We start from the raw sequence: 12,440 nt of genomic DNA on the forward strand, positions 1-12,440 counted from the left end.
CCAGTGTTTGAGGGGAATTGTGTGTTTGCAGAGGGACTCCGTATAGCTGTCTGTGATACCTCTTCCCTTTAGTTAAGAATGTTAACCCTGCTGTGGAACTTTTTATTTGGGGGGTGCCTTAGAGTCCCTGGGTGTTAGCTCCTTGTTGGGAAGATGAAGGCTCCATTCCTACTACAAATAAATCAGTGTGCACTCCGACTCGATGGCTCGATTCGACAGGTGGCGCATGGTTTTCATTTCTCCCACAAACATTTGCTCCACTCACTTTTTTTCCTCTAAAAATAATCCACTTGTGGTTCCCATTCAGGAATTAATGGATTCAAAATGATTCAGATCCCGCCAGCTGAAGAGGAGGAACATTTCAATTTATTCCAATCTGCATCGTGGGTTCTCACTTGTGCAGATTCGATTTATCAAAAGAAGAAGTGGAAAAAATCAGTGTCAAAACGACAAGGGTTAAATCGGGTCTCGCACATTCCCACTCTCAGACTCACTCAGTGATTCAGTTAGTGGGGAACCAGGGGTATTTGAACTGATTCACAGTTATGATTTAAAAGGTAGTGGGAATAAGTCTGAGGGACTGGTTCAATCAGTTCCTTCAGCAGTGTTCTAAACAAACCGAATCTCTTGTGTCCCACTGAAAGTAACTTCGCAAAATGAAAACAAACGCAGTATGCAAATACTTAACTCGAGTTTACTATCTGCATTGGAAAGTATTTTTGAAACATCTGTATACAGATGGCTAACCCATTGTTAACGAAAGGAAGTTTCAAGTAGCGGAGCTCTCAGCCGAGCTGGCATCACCATTTTAGGGAGGCAGAAAGAGAAGATGAAAGGAGGAGTTTTATATTGGTCAACAGATTTACCTGGAGGTTTTTATGGCTTACCATAGTGTCATGCTTAGCTATAGTCACATGACAGTCATGCTATACACTGGGAGATTGAGCAAATGGGGAACGCTTCTAGAAAAGGCTCTCTTATATGTCCTAATGGCAAATGGGAGAAAGGGATTGGCGCGAGAATGCTTCATTGAGCAGTATTCTCCACCAAAGGAAGATTACACCATACCTCTTGCCGGTTGCAATACTTTGGCTGAACCTTGCCACTGGGGTTTGGAACTAATTTTTTGTCAGCTCATTATGAGAGACTGGAGCAAGGGCCAGAGAGTGAATAAAAAGCAGCAGCTGACTGAGCATAACCGAGGAAAGAACTGTGACAAAATGGCCTCATTACAGCTTTATCTAGCAGGGCAACTCGAGGATACAAGCTATAGAGAATGAGACCTACAGAAGCCTTCTGTCCAGAGGGGCCTAAAGATCGGACCCTAATCTCTCTGTAGGGTTGCTAACAAATTGAGCAGATTTCCATCCACTCCTTGTTTGCTTAGAGGCTGCCTTAAAATTATACAGTTATATAAATTGTTCCTCTTGTTTTATATGCTCTGTCGCTTCTTTTGGAAAACATGAACCAGAATTGTGTATCAAGGTAAACTTAAGTACTTAATTAAGTAATTCTCCTGACTCCTTCCCATCTTAAACTTGACAATTATGGTTGATAACTGTTTCGTGTCTCACTATTCCTACTTACCATTGCACAATTTCCCACTATTGTAGTTTGCCCCGCAAACCTACTTTCCCAGGTGTCAGCGCCCGGGAAAAAGGAGGACTAGTTTGCTTACGATCAGAGCATGTTGAAGACGTTTCCTTTTACATTTGAGGGACTGGGCCAGTAGATCGCAGTACTTAGTTAAGCTTGTAGATTACGGCTTCTTTAACCATTTCAGCCTGGCTTAGATCACAAAGGAAAGTTCTGAGTGTATAATGGAGGGAGATGTGAAAAAAGGACAGAATGAAGCAGGATCGCTCCCATCTTATCTCGTTCCTTGTCACGCCAATTTGCCGAAGAAGAGTATACAATGTCGCCTCCTTATCCATTCATCCCATCAATTGAGTGGAATTGCCCTTGTCCACTTTTCATTAATGGAAATGACCCTGGACCATTCCACTCATTGATGGGATTAATGCCAAGAATATGAACAAAATGTATTGATTAATCTTCATGTTATTGTGTGATAGCAACAGGGAGTGAATCTGCTTCGCTCCTGTCCTTTTTCTTGTGTGAAAATCTTCACAGAGTTATACATTTTGTGACTGGTTTGTATTCATATCCCCACATATCTGTTGTTTAAGAAATAACATAGGACTTTTTTTACACGGGGTGCTTCTATCCCAAAAATGGTTAAAGTGTTGACATCCCAAGAAAAGCAAGCACATTTGCTAATGCTTATCACACACAGGAGCACAACAAGAGGATAAATCACATTACTTATGCAGTGTCAAGTGGGGTCGAATGCGAATTTGGGTTTCAAAAACTAATCGAGGACAAATTCTATTGCTAGTGGAAACTACCCCTTTTTTTGCATATGCTCCAAACTGTCATTTCCCCAAGTTGCTACACACACATGACTCCAGAGATGGAAGGAAGCCGGGGAGGAAAATACTCTTTGTCCAGAAAGCTTGTTTCAGCGGATGGAGGCTGAGGTTTCCCCTTGCAACTCCCTTAAAAACAACACACACACACTAGAGGGAAAGAGGAAGATAAGCCTGCAGTCCATAAAACTTGGCCTGATTTCAGTGAGGGCTGAACCTCCCAGATGCCCTCCTTTTCCAGGACATATCCTCCATTTCTCCCTCCTGTACAGAAGGAATTCCAAAACCTCCTCTCTTCTTGATGTCCCATCAGCTGTTTCCTGCTGCAGGGGCGGAGAGCAGCGGAGAGCAGCCCTTGCCAGGAAAATGAGGGGCACATGTGTGTATATCCTTTACGGACCAGCCTGCCTTCCTCTGGCACAGCAAGGAACATGAGAAAATCTGGCCACAAGGATAATCCAGGACATGGTTTTCAGATGGCTGCTATGACGTGAAGAGAGAGAGAGAATTCTGTGATGAACTGAAATGAAAACACGTATTTTTGTTGAAAATGCTTATCCCACATTCACCTCACTTCTGTCTGGATTCTGATGGTTTGCGCAAACATTCATCTGAAAAAGCACTGCGAAATTCCCTAAATAACCTGGATATGCCCTGCATTGTTGCTCAGTTAACTTCCATTTTCCCAGTGTTGAAAAAGTCCATAGTGCCTGTGACAGTCTCCCAGTTCTCCAGTTTACTGTACAGCATCCCATTGTGAGTGAGAAGGCTCTTGCATCATCGATTGGGAAGCAGCTGGATGATTTGTTTCCCACCCATATCCCCTGTGCGCAATTCATGGGCGGGAGGAGAATTGCAACAAAGGGGGGCCTCTACATTACGGGATAATCCGGTTTATTTGGACACACTTTAACTGTACTGGCTCCATGCTATGGGAATTCTGGGTTGTTATAGTTGCTGTGATCCCAGAGATCTGGGACCAACAAATTTACATCATCCAGAAGGAAGATTAAGTATTGTAGTAGGGTGATCCAAAAAATCGCCTCCACTATTGGGATCTGTAAGTGGTATTGTTTGTATTTCAAAGTTCCGCTGGTGTTTTTTTCCTGAAACAGCGGTATGTTTGGATTAGATAATTTTCCGGTGGTGTTTTAATGATTAACTTCATTTAAAAAAAACTAAAAACTAAATGAGACTGAAACTACTTATATTGGGTTAAAACAGACTTTTTACAAAAAACAAAAAGCACAATTATATTATTATCTCATTAAACTTTATTTCTAAAGCGCTGTAATTATACACAGCGCTTTCCAAAGTCGGTAAAATTAAAGGAGATATAAAGCCTGCCCAAGGCGTACATTCTAAGATAAAACAATTAAACAGCGGAATAGATAAAATTCCAATATATAGAAAAGAAAAAAACAATTAAAAACATTCAAATATCACAAATACATCACATCACATCACATATTATCAGGACACGCCAGGATGACAATCACAAATTCCTGAGACACGCTTCCCTACACAATAGGTTTTTCCGCTCAGCCTGAAGCTGTTTAGGGAAAGTGATGAGCCGTGCATGCAGAGGAAGAAGGTTCCAGGCAATGAGGGGAGCAAGAGCAGAATGGCCAGATCCTGGATGGGCAGAGAAGATCCTGGGTGAGAGAGGAGACTTGGCTACCAGAGCGGCGCGAGTGCAAGTCGGGATGTTGTAGGAGAGAGAAGATCGGTTTTAAATAAAAGGGGCCAGCCCTGCAGGGCTTTAAAGTGAGTTAGCAAAAGTTTGTTACCTGATGCGGAAAGGTACAAGGAGCAGTGAAGGGCTGACAACAGAGGGGGAGAGACCTGATCATAACGGCGAGCGATGCAAAAATGCGTGCAGCTGAAAAATGCTGAACAGACATTAATGGGTGGAGAGAGAGAGGGGAAGCCCTGCCAAGAGCGGAGGTACCGTAGTCTATCGTGCGACCACTAGGGCTATGGACCAGTGTCTTTGCCGGTAGAAGCTGGAGAGATATGGACGTCTTTTGCGATATTAATAGAGAACAATCTGCAGACTTTGCTGTAGTCTGGATCTGAGGAATTAAATGACAAAAGCGGAGTCAGAGATGAACCAAGACTGGGGCTCCTGGACCGGCTGCGTAGCGACGTTATGACAGAAATAGAAAGGATTAGTGATGAATTGTGGGCTTAAGGCGGGAAAACAAGAAGGCTCGGTCTTGGACATATTGAGCTTCGACGCCGATGGTGCATTCCACGTGGGCGACAGCTGTTTACACAGGGATGACACTTGCTGCTCTAGCTCTGGCGAAGATTTAGGGTTGCGAAAGGTACAGTTGCGTATCATCGGGGCGTTACAGATGGTCAGGCGAACCCAAAAAAGAATGATAAGTTTGCCAAGGGAAAGTTGTTGTATAAAGCGAAAAGAAGGGGGCCCAAAACCGAGCCCTGCGGAACTCCAAAACATCTATAAGGGGGACAGAAGACGCGAGTCGACCACCCGCGAGACCACTGAAAAAGTCGATCTGACAAGTAAGTGTGAACCAATGAGCACAAGGCCCGAGCAACCCATGTCAGAGAGTACATCTATTAGGAGACAGTGTCCACGGTTTCGAAGGCCCGCAGGGACGATCGAGTATGCCATTGCCTTGGCCCGCTAACGATCATCCTAGGCAAGCTCCAATAAACACACAGCCTTTTATTTCTGTGTCAATTGGTAGACATAATGTGATAACCCATGGCTTGAATTTAAAAAAGAAACGTAAACCCGGCACTCAAGTTGCACAAAGTTCTTATTTCTCTGTTTGTCAAACAGGAAATGCAAAATTACAAAAGTAATGCAACATATATGGTATTTGTCACGCATATCTTCCAGGTGACTGAATGTAGACTGGGGTACATGCAGGAAAACCCTGTGTGTGAACATGTATTACCTTTAATCACATGTGAACATCTGTACCTTGCATTACTGGATTACAGTCAAAAATCAAAGCCTATGTGCAATGTTATATTACCAAACGTATTCGTGTACAGGTCACCCGACTGTACATATGCTGAAGTTACATCTGTTCTACTGTTCTTTTGAAGCTCTCCAACACCACTGGCTTATGTGAAAGGAAAAAACAAGGAGAGGAAATAAGTCTTCTTCATTGAGAGTAGGTTTGCTTGATATTTTTTTTCTTTAGTTTTCTTACGGATCCTAGTTCATCAAGTCAACAGGCTATTTGTCCCACATGTTAAAACGCATATCCAGTACAGTTTTCTGAATTGGTTGGGAGCAGTAGTAACACCACTTGTCAAACGAGTACCAAAGTAATTAAAGGGCTGGGTAGGTAAGTTACTCACCTGACAGAGAGTATCACTGATGGAGGGGATATGAAAGGCTGAATGGGATCTTGGGCAAGTCTGTATTGACACTAAGGGACTGGTTTACCCATGGTGATTATGCACGCTGGTGTGGATTTCCTGTTCTTGCAATCAAACATTCATTTCCTACCCTTCTCTGCATGCATTCCTACCTATTCACATTTGTGTAGTTCTGCTGGCCACATGCAGTTGCAAATCACAGGGTGTGGACATGGCTCTTCTGCATGTAATTGCTACCTGTTCCCATTGTGTATATGATATTGGCTTTAATAAGTTTTTCATCCAAAATGTAGTATTCCCCTCTGTCTCAGAACCAAAAATATAAAGCCTCACTGGTGTTCTCTCCCCCACCACACCACCCACAACACACACACACACACACCACCACACCGATTATGATCTTGAAGAACTAAGGGCAAGGTTTCAATATTAATTCGCCTCTCTTTCTTTCAGGTGGTGAACTAATAGAACTAATAATAAATTCAACAGGGGGATCTAGGAAAAAATCAGTGATTAAAAGCCCCTTCTGTTTAGGACCAGTGTTAAGGCTGTTCATGAAGCCAGGGAAAAGTCAAAGCTGATACCTTAGCAGACATTGTCCCATGACCAGGAGTGATGTGTACGTACACAATAAACTTGTGCTGCTTTCAACTTTTCCTCCATACATCCACTTTGTGTGCATGGTGGGTGTTTGTTTCTTTTGGTTCAGAAGAGTGATCTTTCAGGCCCCAGCCAAAGAGTGCTTCACCTTGTCCTCGTTTTGTCCTGTTGATGTTTGACCCATTGCCTGTTTGCATGCTTACATCTGCAGCTAGAAGGGTGGATAATATAAAAAAGTCAGATGGGGGCTCTAACAATCCTAATTGGTTTGTTTCCCAAGTAGGAATAGACCCCTTTTTATCAAAGTCGTTGAACTAGGCTTTGGAGTCAACTTGGTTGTATAAATTCCATTGATTCAATTGGTGTCCATTCCCAGTTGGGGACTAAAAAACGGGGTTTTCAAGTCAGCGAGGCCTTCTTTCATTGCATGTAGGAGCTTGAGAAAGAGAGTCCATTGACATAGTTTGGGTTTTTTTTTCAATCTGTTTACAGCAGCACCCACTTTACGCACTGTTTTATACTCGGCAACAATGCCAGTTCTTGAAACAATCAAAGCTTACTTTAAAGAAATTAATCTTGTTCTATACATTCTCTTACAGGGGCCTCAAGAAACAACCAGCATCCTTGCCAGCCTTGGAGAAATACTGATTTTCTGAGCATATACTGGTTTCTTTCACGAAGTGTGATCTATGAGGGCATTGCCCACCACAATAAGCATTTCTGTCTCCTCAAATGAATTTTTCCTTCTGTCCCAAACTGCTACGCATTGGGGTGAGTTTGACCATAACCATTCACACTCGTAGAACACTTTGTCGTTGTGCTGTGTTTTACTGCTACATTTTGTCCAGTCTCTTTTGTTGTCTGCACTGACCTGTATATTTCTAAATATTTCTATTTTCTAACAGAAGAAAAGAGCTCTCCCTTCAAGCCACCATCTGTCGGGGGGACGAGAGGCAGGCTAGCCTTCCAAACTGGCCTGCGCTGAAAGAAGAAAAAAAAAGCCCTCCTTCCGACCAACCATTCTTGGGGGAGAGAGGCAGCTGTCAGCTCCCAACTGCCTGCCTGAAACGAAGGAAACAAGCCCTCCTTCCTGACCACCATCTTGGGGGTAGGGGGAGAGAGGCAGGCTAGCTCACCAACTGTCCTTGCCTGAAAGAAGAAAAAGCACCTCACTTCCGACCACCATCTGGGGCTGGGGGGACCGGCAGAGGGCAGGCTAGCTCACACTATGCCTGCCTGAAAGAAGAAAAAGCCCCTCCTTCCGACCACCACTTTGGGGGGAGAGAGCAGGGCAGGCATCGCTCACACTGCCTGCGCTGAACAGAAGAACAAGACAAAAGCCCTCCTTCCGACCCACCATCCTTGGGGGGGAGTGGGGAGGGGGAGAGAGGCAGGCTAGTCTCCAACTGCCTGCCTGATAAGAAGAGAGGAAAAAGCCCTCCTTCCGACCACCACTCTTGGGGGTGAGGAGCGAGAGGCAGGCTAGCATCCAAACTGCCTGCCTTGAAAGCAAGAAAACAAAAAGCCCTCCTTTCCGACCCACCATCTTTGGGGGAGCGGCAGAGCAGGCAGGCTAGCTCCAAACTGCCTGCCTGAAAGAAGACAAAAAGCCTCCTTCCGACCACCATCTTGGTGGCATAGAGGATGGGGAGAGAGGCCGGCTACGCTTCCAACTGCCTGCCTGAAAGAAGAAAGAAAAAAGCCCTCCTTCCGACCACCATCTTGGGGGGAGTGAGAGAGGCAGTGCTACGCTCACAACTGCCTGCCTGAAAGACAGAGAACAAATCGCCCTCCTTCCGACCCACCATCTTGGGCGGTGAGGGAAGAGGTCAAGGCTAGCTCCAACTGCCTGCCTGAAAGAACGAAGATAGAAACAGCCCTCCTTCCGCCACACCAATCCTTGGGGGGAGAGAGATGCAGGCTAGCTCCCACACTGCCTGCCTGAAAGAGAAAAGAGAAAAAGCCCTCCTTCCGACCACCATCTTGGGGGGAGTGAGACGAGCAGGGCAGCTCCAACTGCCCTGCCTGCTGAAAAACGAAGAAAAAGCCCTCCTTCCGACCACCCATCTTGGGGGGGCGTGGATGTAGACGAGGCAACGGCTAGCTCCAAACTGGCCTGCCTGTGAAAGAAGAAAAAAGCCCTCACTTCCGACCCACCATCTTGTGGGGCGGACGAGAGTGCAGGCTAGCTCCAACTGCCCTGCCTTGTGAAAGGACAGAAAAAGCCCTCCTTCCGACCACCATCTTGGGGGGAGGAGAGAGGCAGGCTAGCTCCCAACTGCCTGCCTGAAAGAAGAAAAAAGCCCTCCTTCCGTCCCACCATCCTTGGGGGAGAGAGGCAGGCTAGCTCCAACTGCCTGCCTGAAAGAAGAAAAAGCCCTCCTTCCGACCACCATCTTGGGGAGAGAGAGGGAGGCTAGCTCAACTGCCTGCCTGAAAGAAGAAAAAGACCTCCTTCCGACCACCATCTTGAGGGGGAGAGAGTGCCTGCCTGAAAGACTAAGACCCCTCCTTCTGACCACCATCTTTAGGAGGAGAGAGGAGGCTTGCTGAGAAGACTAAGACCCCTCCTTTCGACCACCATCTGAGGGGGAGAGAGGCCTGGCCTGAAAGACTAAGACCCCTCCTTCTGACCACCATCTTTGAGGGGGAGAGAGGCGGCCCCCTGTTATGTTTTATTGACTTTGTTTGTACTTCTGTTGTAACCGCTGTGATCTAATTTGGAAAAGCGGATGTGGTATATAAATAAATTTTATTATTTTATTATTATTATTATTAGAAATGTTCAACTGAAGTTTACATTATTGCAATAGTGAACATGGGGGACTGAGGACCGTAGGGGCAGAATCTTATTTGGGGAGCACCCTATCCCATGGCTACCAAACCTGGTTTCTTTAATTAATTATATTTCGTGCCTTGTGAACCAGTTCATCTGTTTTTTAAAACGGGAGTGACAGAGAGCCACTTTACAGATGAAAATTATCCTGATGGAAATCTGCAGTAGTGGTCGATGATTTTTTTCTCCATTCATCATGTTGCAATCTAGAACCCAAAAGAAAAAAAAATGAAGGCTCATATCATTCTTCCTTATTGTATTCTGTCTTGTGCCAAAACACACACACACATCCTTTACCCTTCGCTGGGGGTTAGAGGGACCCCATGAGTGATATTATGCTTACAGGGAATCTGGAGCCAAGGCATATAATACAATGTATGCTTTACACAATTCCTTCTTGAAGAAAGATGACTAATTTAGCAAACCTAATGTTGAATAATCTCACTTCTTAAATAACACTGTGGAAATTGTGCTGTTTTCAAATTTTATTTGACTTTACGATTTATTCTGCACAAAATCCACAGCTGGTTTTTAGTGCAAAAAGCAGCACTTCTGCACAGAAAAAAAATGTTCTGTACAGAAATATTATTTTGTCTGCAGAACACCTTTGCAGGAAAATGTTGTTTTCTGTGCAGACAACCTTTGTGTGGATTTTGCACAGAATATGTCCCCAACTATAGAGTTTTCTGTACAAAAAATATTACTGTGCAGACATGTTATTTTCTGTGCAGCAAATACTGGCTAGAATTCTTAGTCCCAGCTGCTAGAGTAGACCCATTCAATGAATTATTGACTGGTAGTCAACCATATGCAAATCCCATTGATTCCGTGGTTCTACTTTAGGTAGGGCTAGCAACAGAATTCAGGCCAGTTTTCTGCAGGAAAAACAACTATGTCTTTATTTTGCATAGAATAAGTCCTAAACTGTGAAAATTCTCACCAATCCAGGTTTTTTATCCTATTTTCAAATGTCTTATCATCACTACCAAATAAATTGCAGAAAAACCGTATTTTACTGACTGCATGTAATAAGGTGAACTCCATGTCAAAAAAATAGTAGAGGAAACCTGTGGGGGGTTTCTACCTTGTTGCTAGTGGTTGTAAATCTCTGAGTCCAAACTGGCTCAGCTTGCTGTGTTTTGGAATGTTTATCCATATTCCAATGTGCATGCTTTTGCATGTGTAAAATCTGTGAACACAACAAAAGCAAGGAAGATGACTGATGTTAAAGAGATTCAAAGCAGAGAAGGGTCTTAAATAAGGTTTGCTACAACACAATCAGGCCCTCTGTCCACCACCACCAAGACATCCTTGTGTCTGTGATTTGGAAATGAATTATTATGTAAGTGGGAGAGGAAGGAGTGTAAGTATTGAAACAATCATAACACCCCACACACATACACACATTTTTGCATGGTCTCTATTTGTTTCCATGTAAATTTCAGCCTTTAGCTAGAACCTAAACTTTAGGCTCTAAAGATACGTGATGGTTTGATACTGGGCACTTTGCTTGCCTGCTGCATTACCGATCATGGAAAAAGTGGGTTAAGGAACTCAGCCTTAAAACCTTCTTGGCGAGGGGAGTGGATTTTTTTGTCCCCCTGTCAGTGTTAGTATTACTCTGGCAAAATGGCCCAAGGCTTTAGCTTGAGCTAATCCAACCTTGGCTTTCCATAGCAGGCACCCGCAGACCAAAGAAAAGAAAATAAAGCTCAACAGCCCATTGGTTGGGTTTCTTGCTAAATCACCAGCCAGGTGCAGCAGAAGTTCAGCTCAGCAACGTTTGCAGGCTTTTTGGGGAGAAGCAACTGTTTCCAGACACAAGCAGGCATCTTTGGTGAGGGCCGTAATTCATTCTATGAGAGAAAGCCAACTAGACCTTTCTCACTTCAATTTGTTTTGAAAAACATTGTCCTCAGCATCTTCTTTCTCAAACATAACAGTATTTGGTGAGCGACTGAGCTTTAAGTCACAAGCTTCCCATAATTTATTATCCTTGGTTATATTTTTTTTGATACGGAAATATATTGACCATTTTTAAAATCTCTTGTACCCCTCAACTTAAGTATGTCTTGGTCAGTGAAACTCCTATTTATTTATGTCTGATTAACCTAAAAAACTTTTGTTTAAATGCCTTGATTTGCTAACTGAATGTTATGTGATTTGAATTATATACAAAAAAGAATCAGTTCACCAGCATCACACTAAGAGGTCAAGAGAGAGCCTTATACACATTGAGCTATGTTGCACATTGTGGCTGGCAGACCCCAAAACTTCTTCATCAAGAAGTTAGCTCCGCTTTTAACCCGTTTCATTGCTGTTGTGTATTCAAGTCATTTCTGACTTATGGTGACCCTAAGGCCAAACCTATCATGGGGTTTTCCTGGCAAGTTTCTTCAGTATAACGACATAACAGTTTTATCAGGCAGGAGATGGGAGTGGAAGCAGATCACTCTCCTGTCCTTATCCCGTCTTTATTCCGATTGTGTGAAAGACTGTCATAACATGTCGTATTTATCTGTCCATTATCATGTTAAGAGAAGTGCAATTGTCCTGTCATAGTACTTAATGGGTTATTCTGTTGTTCAAAAATGAAAAGAAATCACGGATTAATTTCTTCTCACTGATTCGGGACCATGACAGGATAACATGACGTTTATGATAGCCTTTCACGTGATCGGGATAAGGACAGGACAGTGATCCACTTCACTCCCATCTCCATCTGATAATCGCCTATATCTTATACTTGAAGAAAACTGCAATGATTTTAAATCCACTAGAGAGCATCTTGTCTCCCACTGGCAGTATTTCTGACTTGGATCAGTTTTAAATTAATACCCATATATTTTACCAAAAATTATTAATTAATTAAAATGATTAATCAACTGCCATCAAAATGGGTATTCAACTGCTGGGGGCTTTGAAATGAACAAAAAATAATTATGATAATGAGTATTTTAAAATTCTAAACTAAACTCCTCAAAATACATTGATCCTGGAACCTTTTGTCTAACAGCACATGCTAAGAATTCCACCAAGAACAAAATTGGAATATTAAAGGGGGTGGGCACATGGATATCCTTTGCCTTCGTACCCCTGCTTCCATATTTTAAAAGGATGAGTAAACACAAATGTACTAATTCATGCTCTTGGTGCTGAATATGAAATTTTTTATCCATTTCAAAATTAAGAAACCCAGGACATTTACC

This window comes from Sceloporus undulatus, chromosome 1 (assembly GCF_019175285.1).
Source record: "Sceloporus undulatus isolate JIND9_A2432 ecotype Alabama chromosome 1, SceUnd_v1.1, whole genome shotgun sequence".
In the NCBI taxonomy this organism is placed as follows: domain Eukaryota; kingdom Metazoa; phylum Chordata; class Lepidosauria; order Squamata; family Phrynosomatidae; genus Sceloporus; species Sceloporus undulatus.